This window comes from Chanodichthys erythropterus, chromosome 3 (genome assembly GCF_024489055.1).
Source record: "Chanodichthys erythropterus isolate Z2021 chromosome 3, ASM2448905v1, whole genome shotgun sequence".
Lineage (NCBI taxonomy): Eukaryota > Metazoa > Chordata > Actinopteri > Cypriniformes > Xenocyprididae > Chanodichthys > Chanodichthys erythropterus.
The window spans coordinates 61,958,928-61,973,145 of NC_090223.1; the positions used below are offsets into that span (position 1 = coordinate 61,958,928).

The following is a 14,218-nucleotide window of genomic DNA, read 5'->3' on the forward strand; positions in this document are numbered from 1 at the left end:
GCTAAACGTGTAATAAAATATCAATGAGCCAAGAATTGGGATGTGGATTAAAGAAATGGCATAAAGTATGTCAATGGAAAAAATAACATTGTCAAAAAGAAACCAAATGTTTTTTAAAGATGTCTGTAAACCATTTAATATTTTTTTAATGTTAATGTTGTTAACCTGCTACAAGAAAAAGCAGCTTTAAGGGAGTAGGGTAGCATCATGATCTCCTACATAGACCTGTATCTTTAAAAAAAAAAAAAAAAATTCTTCTTCTTCTTCTCTTTTTTCCTTTTCTTTGTTTGGGAATGGGGGGTGGGAGGGAGAATAGGGTCAACATGTTTGCTGTGACTTACATGTTATTTATTGTGTAATCTGATGTGATATGCAAACTGAAAATACAGTGAATATATTGTTTAAAAAATACAGTATTAAAATCCCTGTGAACTGGATGTTGCAAACGACTTTTCTCCAGTGTTGTGACGTATTTCCAAGTGAAACAGAATATTGAATAGAGGGCAGGATTTTATTTTAGCGCTCCTCCTCTCCATCTCTCTCTCACAGCAGACTAACGGTCGGAGGGGAGTGGTTTAAGCGTTTTCAACCCAAGCTGTCAAACTGATGTCATTAGAGAAGGGGCACTGTTGCAGAGGGGAGGAGCATTTTCAGATTGATTAAATATTATGAAGCCAAATTATTTTTTTGTGTGTGGATTGACTTGTTCACCACAAAACTAGCAATTTGAGGTAACAAAATAAACAAGGTCAATTTTGATTCTACAGCGACACAGTACACAATGAAATGATGTTCTACACTGCGCCATGATGTATGCTAGTACGCCATGTCATTGTGTACGCCATTGCGAAAGTTTTTTTGGACGTACGTTGAATGCATATGGCTGTCCTGCCAGAAGCTTGTTATTTTACTTTATAATGCTTCAGAGGGCCTGGAGTCATATGTATTAATTTTTTTTATGGATGGATTCATTTTTTTGTCTTCAGAAATTTGGCAGCTGTTCACAACCATTATAAACCTTGGAGGACTAAGGATATTTTTAAATATACTTTAAATATATTTATATTTTAAAATAAATATATATTTAATGGTTATTGAAATGCTTCCCTCAATGTGCCTTAGGGTGCAAATTACACAGCAGCCTTCAGGAGGTCAGAGAGTGGGGGGAAGAAATTATAAAAATGATATATATTATATATATATATAGTCGATTGTTAACGGTTCATGAAACCCCCATTTTCCCCTGGTCGTTCACACCCCAAAGCTCAAAATCTCTGTGAAAATGGGTGTGTAAAGCTCTGGAAAAATGAGAGCCTAGAGAGGGGGAAGAGGGGCGAGAACAAGACCTACAACACTCTCATTATACAGAATAATGAATATTAATATATATATAAGCACGGATAAAATGACAACAAACTCCCAAGCACAAGGGCAAAAGAATATTTAAAAAGGGCTAATAATAGGTTACTTTGATCACATTTACTAGCACTGCAGTCTCATGATAAACAACACAAACACAGAAAGAATAAAGACAATTTTTTGTCCATCTTTCTTTGAATTTTCAATCTAAACCAGTCTTTTGTCTATTAGAATAATCATGTCATTGTGATAGGCCACACCACTGCATCGGTGTCCAGTTTGCACATATAATTTATTTGAAGAAGACTTGATAAAATATGTGTGCATACACCAGGCTGGTTCATGTTTGGTGCAGGAGAATATGTGAAATATGTCTATAAAAACTGTAAACATGGATACTTTTTTCTGTATGAGCTTGGATCCATGTGGCTAGCGTTGATAAACACAAAGCGAAGCTCCGTGCTGAAACCGATCAAATAAACGCTCCACCTGTATATCACAACAACAATTGTATTTTTCATGTGTTCATATTCAAACTCAAGTTCTGACTGCATCACGGGCAAAATACAAACAACACTCATGTGCTGCTGTGCTGAGGGAAACATACATATGGCTTGTTGTATGTCCGAACGCAGAGGTGAATGAACACAATTTTGTGACATTTGAATTCTCTGCTGTAATGTGATCTCATACGAACATATTTTCCATTTGTGTTGGTAGATTACAGCAAAACAATCCTCATGCACCCAAGCTTTTGCTCTGGTCGTCTTGCAGGAAAACATATTTTTGTGTTGTAGCACTGAGGAAACGAACACCAACGATATGTCTCTGAATGATAAGAGACCGAGGCGAGAGAAGTGATGCTTCCTCATGCTGAATATTGAATATCGCTGAATACTGATGACGTCAGATTTTGTGACATCGCTCCGACTTTGCTTTCCAGACCGGAGGACAGAAATTGCTCTAAGAAAAAAAGCAAAATAATTAATTTCAACTCTTAAATAAAATTAATGAGCACCTTTAGTGTTTTCAATGATGTGCAGCCTATACATATCTGTTTATAGCTAAATTCAGTATGAGTAAAATACTTAAGTACAGTTAAAATCAGATACTCCAAGACTTTAACTCAGGTTGTCTTAAAATTGGTCACTTTTAACTTGGAGTAATTTTCGTTGTAAAGTATGTGTACTTTTATTCAAGAATTGTTTTCAGTTCTCTTTTGAGTGAATCCTTATGTGGACCTTAAGGTCCCCTTTAAATATGAAACTCCACACTGATCACATGTAAATGATTTCTCTTCAGTGTGAATATTCATGTGTTCCCTAAGGCTTCGTTCCATTGTGAAGCCATTCTCGCACAGAATGCAGGTGTAAAGGCAGGAACACACCAAGCCAACACCGACAAACTAGTGGCGCCGAAAGCAGACTGCAGGTTTGGCTCACGTCGGCGTATGTGTCCAGAGTTGCTCTGAATCGGCATTGGAGTTCCTCGGCATCGGAGCTCCTCGGTCCATCTGATCCTCAGTCCAAACCGACGCTCGACAGCCGACGGACAAGTAGCATGTCCCTTCTGCGCCTGTGTAAGATGAAATGCCTTTGCAAACCAGGTGTGTTCCTGCCTTAAGGCTTTTCTCCAGTGTGAGTTCTCATGTGGACTTTAAGACTTTCTTTTCGAATGAAACTCTTTCCACACTGTTGGCAGGTGTAAGGCTTCTCTCAAGTGTGAAATCTCATGTGGACATTAAGGTTTCCTTTATGTGTGAAACTCTTTCCACATTGTTGGCAGGTGAAAGGTTTCTCTCCAGTGTGAACTCTCATGTGGCCTTTAAGGTTTCTTTTATGACTGAAACTCTGTCCACATTGTTGGCAGGTGAAGGGTTTCTCTCCAGTATGAACTCTCATGTGGCCTTTAAGGGTTTCTTTATGTCTGAAACTCTTTTCACACTGTTGGCAAGTGTAAGGCTTCTCTCCAGTGTGAATTCTCGTGTGGACATTAAGGTTTCTTTTATGACTGAAACTCTGTCCACATTGTTGGCAGGTGAAAGGCTTCTCTCCGGTGTGAATTCCCATGTGGATTTCAAGTGTTCCTTTACTATTGAAACTCTTTCCACACTCTTGACAGATGTAAAGCTTTTCTCCAGTGTGAATTTTCATGTGGCCCGTATAGCTTCCCTTTTGACTGAAACTCCTTCCACACTGTTGGCAGGTGTAAGGCTTTTCTCCAGTGTGAATTCTCACATGGACTGTAAGGCTTCCCTTTTGACTGAAACTCTGTCCACATTGTCGGCAGGTATACGGCTTTTCTCCAGTGTGAATTCTCACGTGGTCTTTAAGGCTTTCTTCACGTGAGAAACTCTTTCCACACTGTTGGCAGGTGTAAGGTTTCTCTCCAGTGTGAATTCTCATGTGGACTTTAAGGCTTCCTTTATGTTTGAAACTCTGTCCACATTGTTGGCAGGTGAAAGGTTTATCTCCAGTATGAATTCTCATGTGGACTTTAAGGGTTTCTTCACGTGTGAAACTCTGTCCACACTGTTGGCAGGTGTAAGGCTTCTCTCCAGTGTGAATTCTCATGTGGACTTTAAGGCTGTCTTCACATGTGAAACTCTTTCCACACTGTTGGCAGGTGTAAGGCTTCTCACCAGTGTGAATTCTCATGTGGACTGTAAGGCTTCCCTTTTGACTGAAACTCTGTCCACATTGTTGGCAGGTGAAGGGTTTTTCTCCAGTGTGAATTCTCATGTGATTTTCAAGTCTTCCTTTTCTATTGAAACTCTTTCCACACTCTTGACAGATGTAAAGCTTTTCTCCAGTGTGAATTCTAATGTGGACTTTAAGGCTTCCCTTTTGACTGAAACTCTGTCCACATTGTCGGCAGGTATACGGCTTTTCTCCAGTGTGAATTCTCATGTGGTATTTAAAGGTTTCTTTATGTCTGAAACTATTTCCACACTGTTGGCAGGTGAAATAACTTCTAGTTCCAATCTTTTGAGCTCTTTTTTGTGAGGAAGCCTGTGTCGCTCTTTCCCCAGTCATGAAATCATGATGTTTATAATAATGTTCTTCCTCTTCTTGCTTTTCATTAAGTTCATGACTCATCTCTTTCAGTTCCATTAGGTCTAGGGCAAAAATAGACATAAAACAATTTAGACATTTAAAACATCAAAACCAACAACATTGTAACACAGTTCGTACATGTACGGGAAGAAGGAGGCGGGAACTGGCGAATGTTTAAACAAAACTTTAATTTCAAAATAAACAAATACAGCACGAAAGTAATGCGAAAGTAATGACCACACAAACATAATAAAACATAAAATAATATCCAGGCCTGGTCCTCTCTCGTCCTTCACTGTCGTCGCTCCTCCTTTTATGCACCCGGAGCTCCTCCGTGAGAGACCCTCGTGCCATTCTCTCATGGCTCTTGCCCGGCCTGGTCGCCACAAACATGTTTGTATCCTATGGATCAGGGATGGGCAGCTTTGGTACTGGAGGGCCACTCTTTTGCAGACTCAAGTCTCATCCCTAATCAAATACACCTGCCTGTAATTTTCAAGCATTCCTGAAGACTTAAGGCTGATTTTTACTTCTGCGTCATGTGTACCCCGTAGGTATAGTGTTGGCTGTGAGTACCACATGTAGAATGAGAAAGACGTTATTTTTTTTATATTCATCAAGATTTTGTAACCATTTCTGGACAAGCTTACGATTAGGCAATATACAAAACAAGCTTACATTATATCTTAAGGTTTTCTTTTAGTTCAAAGCATTAAACAATATGTGCAAGCAAAACATATTGTTACATGTGCCGTGGATCCATGTTCTATTATCATCATATGGACTCGATTTCCCACAACCCCCCACCTAGGAACCAATCATGCACTCACACCTGTTTCCCATCAGTGACACTTTATAAGCTGCACTCACACACACACTCATTGCTAAATTATAACTGTGTCTCATTTAATTTAATTTCGAAGGCTGCATCCTCAAGAGGACGAATCCTATGTGGTATATGGAGTATCCTTAGCCAGAATTAAACGAAACGTCTTTTGTAGGACACACAGGCAGGAAAGGAAACAGGAAGTATATCGTGGTTATGCCAACGCGTTCACGGCAGCCATGTTGCGCTCTCAGCCAATGAATGAAAATTATTAATAAATTTGTATGTAATTTGAAAAGAAAATGTATTTACTTGTTTTATTTTGGGTTATACTTAAGGAGCTGGCAATGTACAACAGATATCTGTTACAGAGACAAAGGAGGAGGATATTAGGCAGAACAAAGTTTAAAACAAAAACAAGCTTGAAACTACTTACATTTAAAGGTCATCATACTATAAGTATATCCTGTAAGTTTAAGAGCTGAAAACTTCCTTGTTAGTCCAATAAAAGCTTTAATTGACACCAGACCCAGAAAATTACAGGATTTACAAAGTGGGGATCTATGATGTCAAAGGGCAGCTAGCACTGCCTCTGCCGAAGAAGAACGGCTACTTCATCACTGCCTGTTTAGCCCCGCCCACCGATCCGCGCATTACATGCAATAGAATAGGTAGCCTAAGTAACATAGGTCTATGTGGTGCTAAAGCAGATCGAGCTACCAAGCAATAAACATGTCATTGAGGATTACAAAATATTGTGCAGTGCCTGGACTCGATAGTAACGCAACATGTGAGTAACTGTGTTAAATCTAATGCTTAATTTGATAGGTGATGATTCATGTACAGTCGGATGATCTTTGTCTGTGTGTCAGTAAATCAAATCAGTGACTAAACTTCACTTTGCGTTGTTTCTCTTAGTAGGTTGAAAATAATCTGTTATTTAATGGTGATTGAATTATATAAAGAAAGCTCAAAGAAAGCTCAAAGAAAGCCCCCTTTGCAATCGTTGGAGCAGCACGTTGAAGCTGTCAATCAAAAAGGCGTGAGTTTATCAGTGACTGACATGCAAACTCCCGTTTTATTCAGCGAATCTCTTAGTTATATCATGTTTGCACTGTTAGTGAAGATGAAAGCATTTGTTAGTATACAGAAACAGAGTTGCAATGATGAACAAAATGTCTGTGATCGACTACAGTGTTCATCTCTGCAACCTCTGGAGGATGCAGCATTCAAAATGAGACACAGCTATTGTTTAGCCTTGTATCCAACCTTGTTTCCGTGTTCCTTGATCCTTGCCTGTGTTTTTGACCCTGGACTGTTTCCTTGTTTAGGATTGTTTGCTGCCTGCCTAGACTTTTGCCTGTGATTGAATTATTCTTCTTGTATCTGTTTGCTGGTGTTTGACGCTCTGCCTGTATGACTACGCTCATCCTATTTATAAAGCCTCGAGTCAGTATATGATTATTTATTTTGTGTTTATATTGTTTCACATGTTCATATTGAGAAAAAACTACAATATCCACATGCTTGGGTGAGAAAACGAGCTGCACTAATATATGTTGCAGATGTTTCTTCTTCGTGGCGAAAAAGGATGGAGGCTTGCGGCCCTGTATTGATTATCGTGCACTGAACAAGATCACCGTTAAGTTCCGGTATCCCCTTCCTCTTGTCCCAGCTGCTCTAGAACATCTCCGTGGTGCCACTGTGTTCACCAAGCTGGACCTCCACAGCATGTACAATCTCATCTGGATACGCGAGGGGGACGAGTGGAAGACCTCGCCTTCGTCACTCCCACCGGCCATTATGAACATCTCGTCATGCCGTATGGCCTGGTCAACGCCCCCTCCGTATTCCAGGATTTCATACATGAGGTCCTCCGGGAGTTTCTCCATCGATTTGTCCTGGTCTACATAGACGACATACTTATCTACTCCCAGAGCTTGGCCGAACATCGCCACCACGTTGCGGAGGTCCTCCAATGCCTACAGCAGTTTCATCTCTTCTTGAAAGCTGAAAAATGTTCATTCCACCAACCTTCAGGTTCACTTCCTCTGTTACATCATCGATCACAGTGGCATCAGGGTGGACGAGGGTAAGGTGGAAGCTATCAAGACCTGGCCCACACCATCCACAATCAAAGAACTCCAGCGCTTTCTTGGCTTTGCTAACTTCTACCGCCACTTCATAAAGAATTACAGTTCCATTGTTCATCCACTCACCAAGTCTCTGTCCTGGACTCAAGAAGCCACCAACGCCTTCGAAGCCCTCAAGAAAGCCTTCACCACCGCTACACTCCTCGTCCACCCAAATCCAGATCTGCCCTTCGTCATGGAGGTGGACGCGTCCACCACAGGAGTGGGAGTGGTGCAATCTTAGCAGCAGGGGACGCCAAGTAAACTCCATCCATGCGCCTTCTCCCACAAGCTCAACCCGGCGGAGGTCAACTACGACATCGGTGACCGCGAGCTCCTGGCCGTCAAGCTTGCTTTGGAAGAGTGGAGGCATTGGTTGGGGGGAGCTAAACATTCCTTCCTGGTCTTAACTGACCATAAGAACTTGGTATACCTGAGAGCTGCAAAGAGACTTAATCCCAGTCAAGCACGGTAGGCCATGTTTTTCTCCCAATTCGACTTCTCGATTTCCTATCGCCCTGGCTCCAAAAATGTAAAGGCAGATGCCTTGTCCTATCTCCATGCTCCAGATGAAAGGAACAAAGAACCTGAAACAATTCTCCCCGAGTCAATCTTTGTGAGCCCCATCTCCTGGTCGGAAGAGACCTTACCCTCCTGCAATGCCTCCACCAACGCTCCGCCGGGTTTTCCCCAAGGCTTGCAGTACATCACAAGGACACGACGCACTCCACTGATTCACTCTGCTCAAACATCACTTGGCACTGGCCACCCGGAGGTCAATGAGACCTTCTCGCTGCTAAAGGAGCGCTTCTGGTGGCCCAACATGGCCAACGACATCAGAAGGTACGTGCAGGGCTGCAGGGAGTGCGCCATCTCAAAGAGCCCTCGTCATCTCCCAGCCGGCAAGCTCGATTCTCTGCCCGTTCCTGAGCGACCCTGGTCACACCTGGGAGTGGACTTCATTACGGACCATTACGGGACATCAGACTGCGTCTGCCCTGCAAAAAACTGAGTCCCAGATTCACTGGCCCATTCACCATCACCAAACAGATCAACTGGTCACTTACCAACTCCAACTCCCTCCACAGTACAGAATTCACCCCACATTCCATGTGTCTTTACTAAAGCATCACCATCCTTCTGTTTCTCCCCCCACAGAGCCTGACGTGGCAGCAGCCGAACCCCCCCCCTTCCACTTGGACTCCCAGCGCCGTGGTGGTCAACTAGAATACCTAGTGGACTGGGAAGGCTACGTTCCCGAGGAGCACTCTAGGGTCCCCAGAAATGACATCCTCAATCCCAATCTTCTTAAAACATTCCATGCCAGCCACCCTGACAGACTTGCCCCATGTGGAAGAGGACGGCCACCACGACGTCGGGGTCCTTGGCCCTCAGGAGCGGGCCGTGGGGGGGTGGGTACTGTCACAGACATGCCAGGCTCCACCATCAACCAGTCACAGCGCACCCAATCACCAGAGTACTAATCACTGACACCTGCACCTCATCAGCACTCATCAGTCACAGTATAAAGGACTCACACTCACACACACTCACTGTCCGGTCTCGTTTGTATCATACTTACCTGTATGCTTACCTTAAGGACTCCAGACGATCTACTTAACTGTCTCCAACGTCTCCTGATTCCCTCGTGTGCTTCTCCATCTGTGTGTGAGTGTTTCCAGTCTCCAGCGTCCATACTCTCCAGCGTCATTCAAGCTCTTCACTCCTACGATCACAAGACAGTATTACCACTCTGCATTGCTTCATTTATCTATACTTCACGTTATACTCACCTGCACAACTGTTTTACTCTACTGGGATCAATAAACATCACTGTTTCATTCAAATTCAAATAGTCTTTTTATTTTTTCGAATATTAATTACAGATCGAATATTCAAATATTGAACTATTTGTGCACACCCCAGCATAGACTACTGCTCAGAGTATCGGGTGTAGGTGCAACACAGAAATAAAAATCAGCCTTTACCGTTACATTTTAGGGTTGGGTTAATTTTTACAGGTTTATTTGATCAGGGATGGAGCTCTACAGAATAGTGTCCCTCCAAGACCAGAGTTGCCCATCTATAGATCTTATACAGCAGTGTTTTTCAAACCTGGTCCAAAGGGACCCACCACTGTACATTTTGTATGTATGCTTTATTTTTCACATCTGGTTAAGATCATCAGCTTGTTAGAAGATGCTGACATTGATGGAGGAATTTACAAACTACAATTTCTGTTCATCAATAAGGTGAGAACCGGACCCCATATAAACCTAAATATATTCAAATTATTTAAAGGTGCCCAAGAACGTTCTTTCACAAGATGTAATATAAATCTAAGGTGTCTCCAGAATGTGTCTGTGAAGTTTCAGCTCAAAATACCCCATAGATTTTTTTAAATTAATTTTTTTAACTGCCTATTTTGGGGCATCATTAACAATGCACTGATTTACACTCGACGCCACCCCTTTAAGACGCGAGCTTCCTGCCACACGAGCTGTCGACTATATTACAGCGCATTTACAAAGTTCACACAGCTAATATAACCCTCAAATGGATCTTTACAAGATGTTCGTCATGCATGCTGCATGCATGCTTCGAATTATGTGAGTAAAGTATTTATTTGGATGTTAAAAGTTTTATTCTGAGTGAATTTGAGGCTGTTCTCCGTGGCTAACGGCTATTGCTACACTGTTGGAGAGATTTATAAAGAATGAAGTTGTGTTTATGAATTATACAGACTGCAAGTGTTTAAAAAATGAAAATAGCGACAGCTCTCGTCTCCGTGAATACAGTAAGAAACGATGGTAACTTTAACCTCATTTAACAGTACATTAGCAACATGCTAACGAAACTTTTAGAAAGACAATTTACAAATATCAGTAAAAATATCATGCTATCATGGATTATGTCAGTTATTATCGCTCCATCTGCCATTTTTCGCTGTTGTTCTTGCTTACCTAGTCTGACGATTCGGCTGTGTGCTGCTCCAGACGTTAACTGGCTGCCCTTGTCTAATGCCTTTTATAATGTTGGGGACATCATGGGCTGGCATTATGCAAATATTGGGGCGTACACCCCGACTGTTACGTAACAGTCGGTGTTATGTTGAGATCCGCGTGTTTTCCGGAGGTCTTTTAAACAAATGAGATTTATATAAGAAGGAGGAAACAATGGAGTTTGAGACTCGCTGTATGTCTTTTCCATGTACTGAACTCTTGTTATTTAACTATGCCAAGGTAAATTCAATTTTTGAATCAAGGGCACCTTTAAATGAAATGAAAAGTGTTTTATTATTCAATAAGTAAAAGAAGATATTTGTTGTTGTAATGTCAGACATAGCACACACAATAGTAGTAGCCATTCTGTACTCCGGCATGGTTAGCGATCTCACTGCCCCTTCAAGCAGGCCAGGGCCCGTTACGGAGCGATCACACTAGTGACATTAGACAGAAAGAATGAGTGCTTATGAGATGTGTTTTCCTCAGCAGAAAACTGGTTATACTGTAACTATGGTTATACTCTTACCTGTAAATGTTACAAATTCATGCAAGTGTGTATGTTCTGACAACAGGCTCCATTAAACTTCAGTGAACGAATACCAGTATGGACATGCACATCAAACAGACAGAGCACAGTTGAATAGGAATGAAACACAAGATGTCCTGTTCCTGGAGCCCTGATCAAACGCACCTGAAGCAGTGAATTAAGATCTTCAGGGGCACTTAATAATTACAGGCAGGAGTGTTTGATTAGGGTTGGATCTGAACTCTGCATGTTTGTAGATCTCCAGGAACAGGATTGGTCATTCAGCTCTGATACTCTGTTCTGAGACTGATGGATATTTCAAATACATCTACAAAGTGCCTGTTGAGGTACTCCAGGGCTGCGCTCAATTTCAGATTTTTATGCCCTTCCCTTGCTAACTTCGCTCCATCTTAAGGACTCAAATGTACATCATTGTTTACACTGAACCAACACTGGCAGAATCTGTCTAGCTACTTTAAATGAACCTCTCTGAGCTCTTGATTGCTTGGAATATGCAATGGAGCTGATTTGTAGATGCACTTATACTAAGTAAGTTATTGGCAGATCTGAGGGACCTAGGAGCTCAAATAAGATTCACATAAATAAGATCAGAGATATAGGATGGTGCTTGTCCATTAAGAGCTTTAAAAACAATCAGCAACATTTTAAACTGAATTCTGAAAAGGACAGGAAGCCAGTGAAGGGAGGCTAAAACTGGAGTGATATGATCATGTTTTTTTGCACTAGTTAACAGTCAAGCTGCTGCATTCTGGACCATCTGCAAATGTGCCAATGAAGATTGAGGAAGGCCTAGGTACAGCGAATTACAATAGTCCAGCACTGATGTGATAAATGCATGAATAACTCTCTCCAAATCTTGAAAGGAAAGTGTTGAAGTCTGGAAATGATTAAATGCATATTAAATGCTTATAAAGGGGTAGGCAGACCGCCCCTTGGGAAATCTGACCATAATGTAATTCATCTTTTGCCCAAATATAAGACTGTAGTGAAGAGGGCAAAGCCTGTTGTTAAGCAAATAAGGTCAATTTTTAACTGGCAATGTAAGACAGGCATGGGAAGGATTAAATAATATATTTAATCCCTCCCATGCCTGTCTTACATTGCCAGTTAATACTTGACCTTCTATCCTATTTTTATAATCAAATTTTACTTTAAGAATTTCCCCCCTCAACTGTCTCCCAACAATGGGTAGGTCTAAAAAAACAGGATGATAGTTTTGTAAGTAAAAACCAAACTTTTATTAATGATCTGAACAACTTTTATGGCAGATTTGAAACTGAGGACGATAGGACAGAATGTGATGTGATATGCAATAATCTCCCTGTAGAAACATCAATAGTTATCAACGAGGCTGATGATACTGCAAGCCTTTGAAAACTGAAGCCAAACAAAACCACTGCCCCAGATGGTTTAAAAGCCAGACTTCTTAAAGATTGTGCTTCTCAATTAAAATGAGTTTTTACAAGGCTATTTCAGTTTTTTTTAGATACTTGTACAGTGCCAAAATTATGGAAATATTCAATAATAAGGCCTGTGGCAAAAAAGCCTGTTGCCAGTATATTAAATGACTTTCGGCCTATTGCAATAACTTCCATACTATGTAAAACTATGGAGCGAGTCTTGGCTAACCACCTAACTTCAACTGTGGCCTCGAGGTTAGATCCACTTCAGTTTGTATATAAGTGTAACAGAGGCTCAGATGCTGCTGTACTGACCCTGCTAAACACAGTTACAAAACATCTTACGAATCCCAAAGCATATGTCAGAATTTTATTTGTGGACTTCACATCGGCTTTTAATTCAATGAAGACACACATTGTCTTAAAAAGGCTTGTTGATCTTGATGTTGATACAGGGTTAGTTTTATTGATTAGAAACGTTCTTTTCTGCCGTCCACAGAGGGTCTGTGTCAGAGGTATTATGTCAGACGTCCTCACTTTAAGCACAGGTTGCCCACAAGGCTGTGTTCTTTCTCCTGTGCTCTTTTCTTTATTTACAAACGTATTTACAAAAGTTTTTGGTTTAGGAAGAACATTTTAAAATATGCAGGTGATATGGCCTTAGTTGGCCTACTGGACAAAACTAACTCTGTATGATGTTGCTTATTTGTCTCACACTAAGGCCCTTGAAACTTGGTGTCATTTTAGCCAATTAGAAATTAATGTTATGAAAACAAAATAATTAATTATGTGTACAAAAACAGATGACAATCCAACCAATTTCAGAATTACAGAATTTTAAATATCTCGGCTCAATCCTGGACTCACAGGTGAGCTTTGTCGATAACTCTGAGTATATCTTTAAAAGATGTTCAGAGCGATTATTTCTTCTAAGACAACTTAGTGGCTTTGGAGTTAGTCAGCATATTTTAGAACTTGTTTACAAATCTATTGTGGAGAGTGTACGTCTTATCATATCCCTGCCTGGTATGAACATTTAAACTGCAGATCTAGGAATAAGCTCACCAGAATTGTGTCAAAGGCAAGCAAAATAGATGGCAGACCACAGAAGCCCCTAGGACAACTTTATGTTGAAAGGGGAAGGAAGAAGGCGAGAGGTATCCTTGCAGATAGTTCACACCCTCTCTTTAGCCAATTTGATCCCTTGAGATCAGGTAGGCACTACAGAATACCTTGAACAAAATTGTGTTCAAGCGATCATTTATTCCAAATGCTATTAAAATTCTTAATTCTGCAAGTGTTTGACAAATGAAATGACATGGCATGAATTGTAATTTTATGAAATGTGAATTTGTCTGTTTTCTTGTTCTGTTTTTGCTGTTTTTTAAAGCGGAACTCAGTAAGGTGAAGGTTCCTTCAGTGAATCACATTGTCATAAATACTCCAAGCACGGCTCTGGACTACAACGACTACAACGCAATAAATAACTAACTACCTTGATTCCAAAGCTGCTACTACTTCTCCCAGTGGCTGAACACCAAGACCTTCATTTGAACCATATCTAATAAAATGAATGTCAAAATTAATTCCTAAAGTCATAATTTGTAAATGTAGTTGGGAAACATACGGCTCACGATCCGACTTTTCTGTGATGCTAGACACTGGTATCTGTGGTTGTCTTTGCTGTCCCTTGCTTGGCGTAGAAGTTGTTTTCCAACATTTGTAACTAAAAAAAAAGTAATGCAGTCTTATTACAGCACATTGTCAATAGTATGTAAATCTTTCAAAAGGAAATGAATACTCAATTTGGACAACAGTCAGGAGCAACGCATGCCTTGGCATTAGCTTTGAAATCTTGCATTGGTCTAAAGTGAAGCCAGTCGCTGACGCAAT

The 14,218-nt window shown here is 40.9% G+C and overlaps 1 pseudogene; it reads right to left on the reverse strand.

Moving 5' to 3' along the window:
- LOC137007702 (uncharacterized) overlaps window positions 1-14,218 on the reverse strand; it is a 1,237,067-nt pseudogene that overhangs the window by 617,212 nt on the left and 605,637 nt on the right.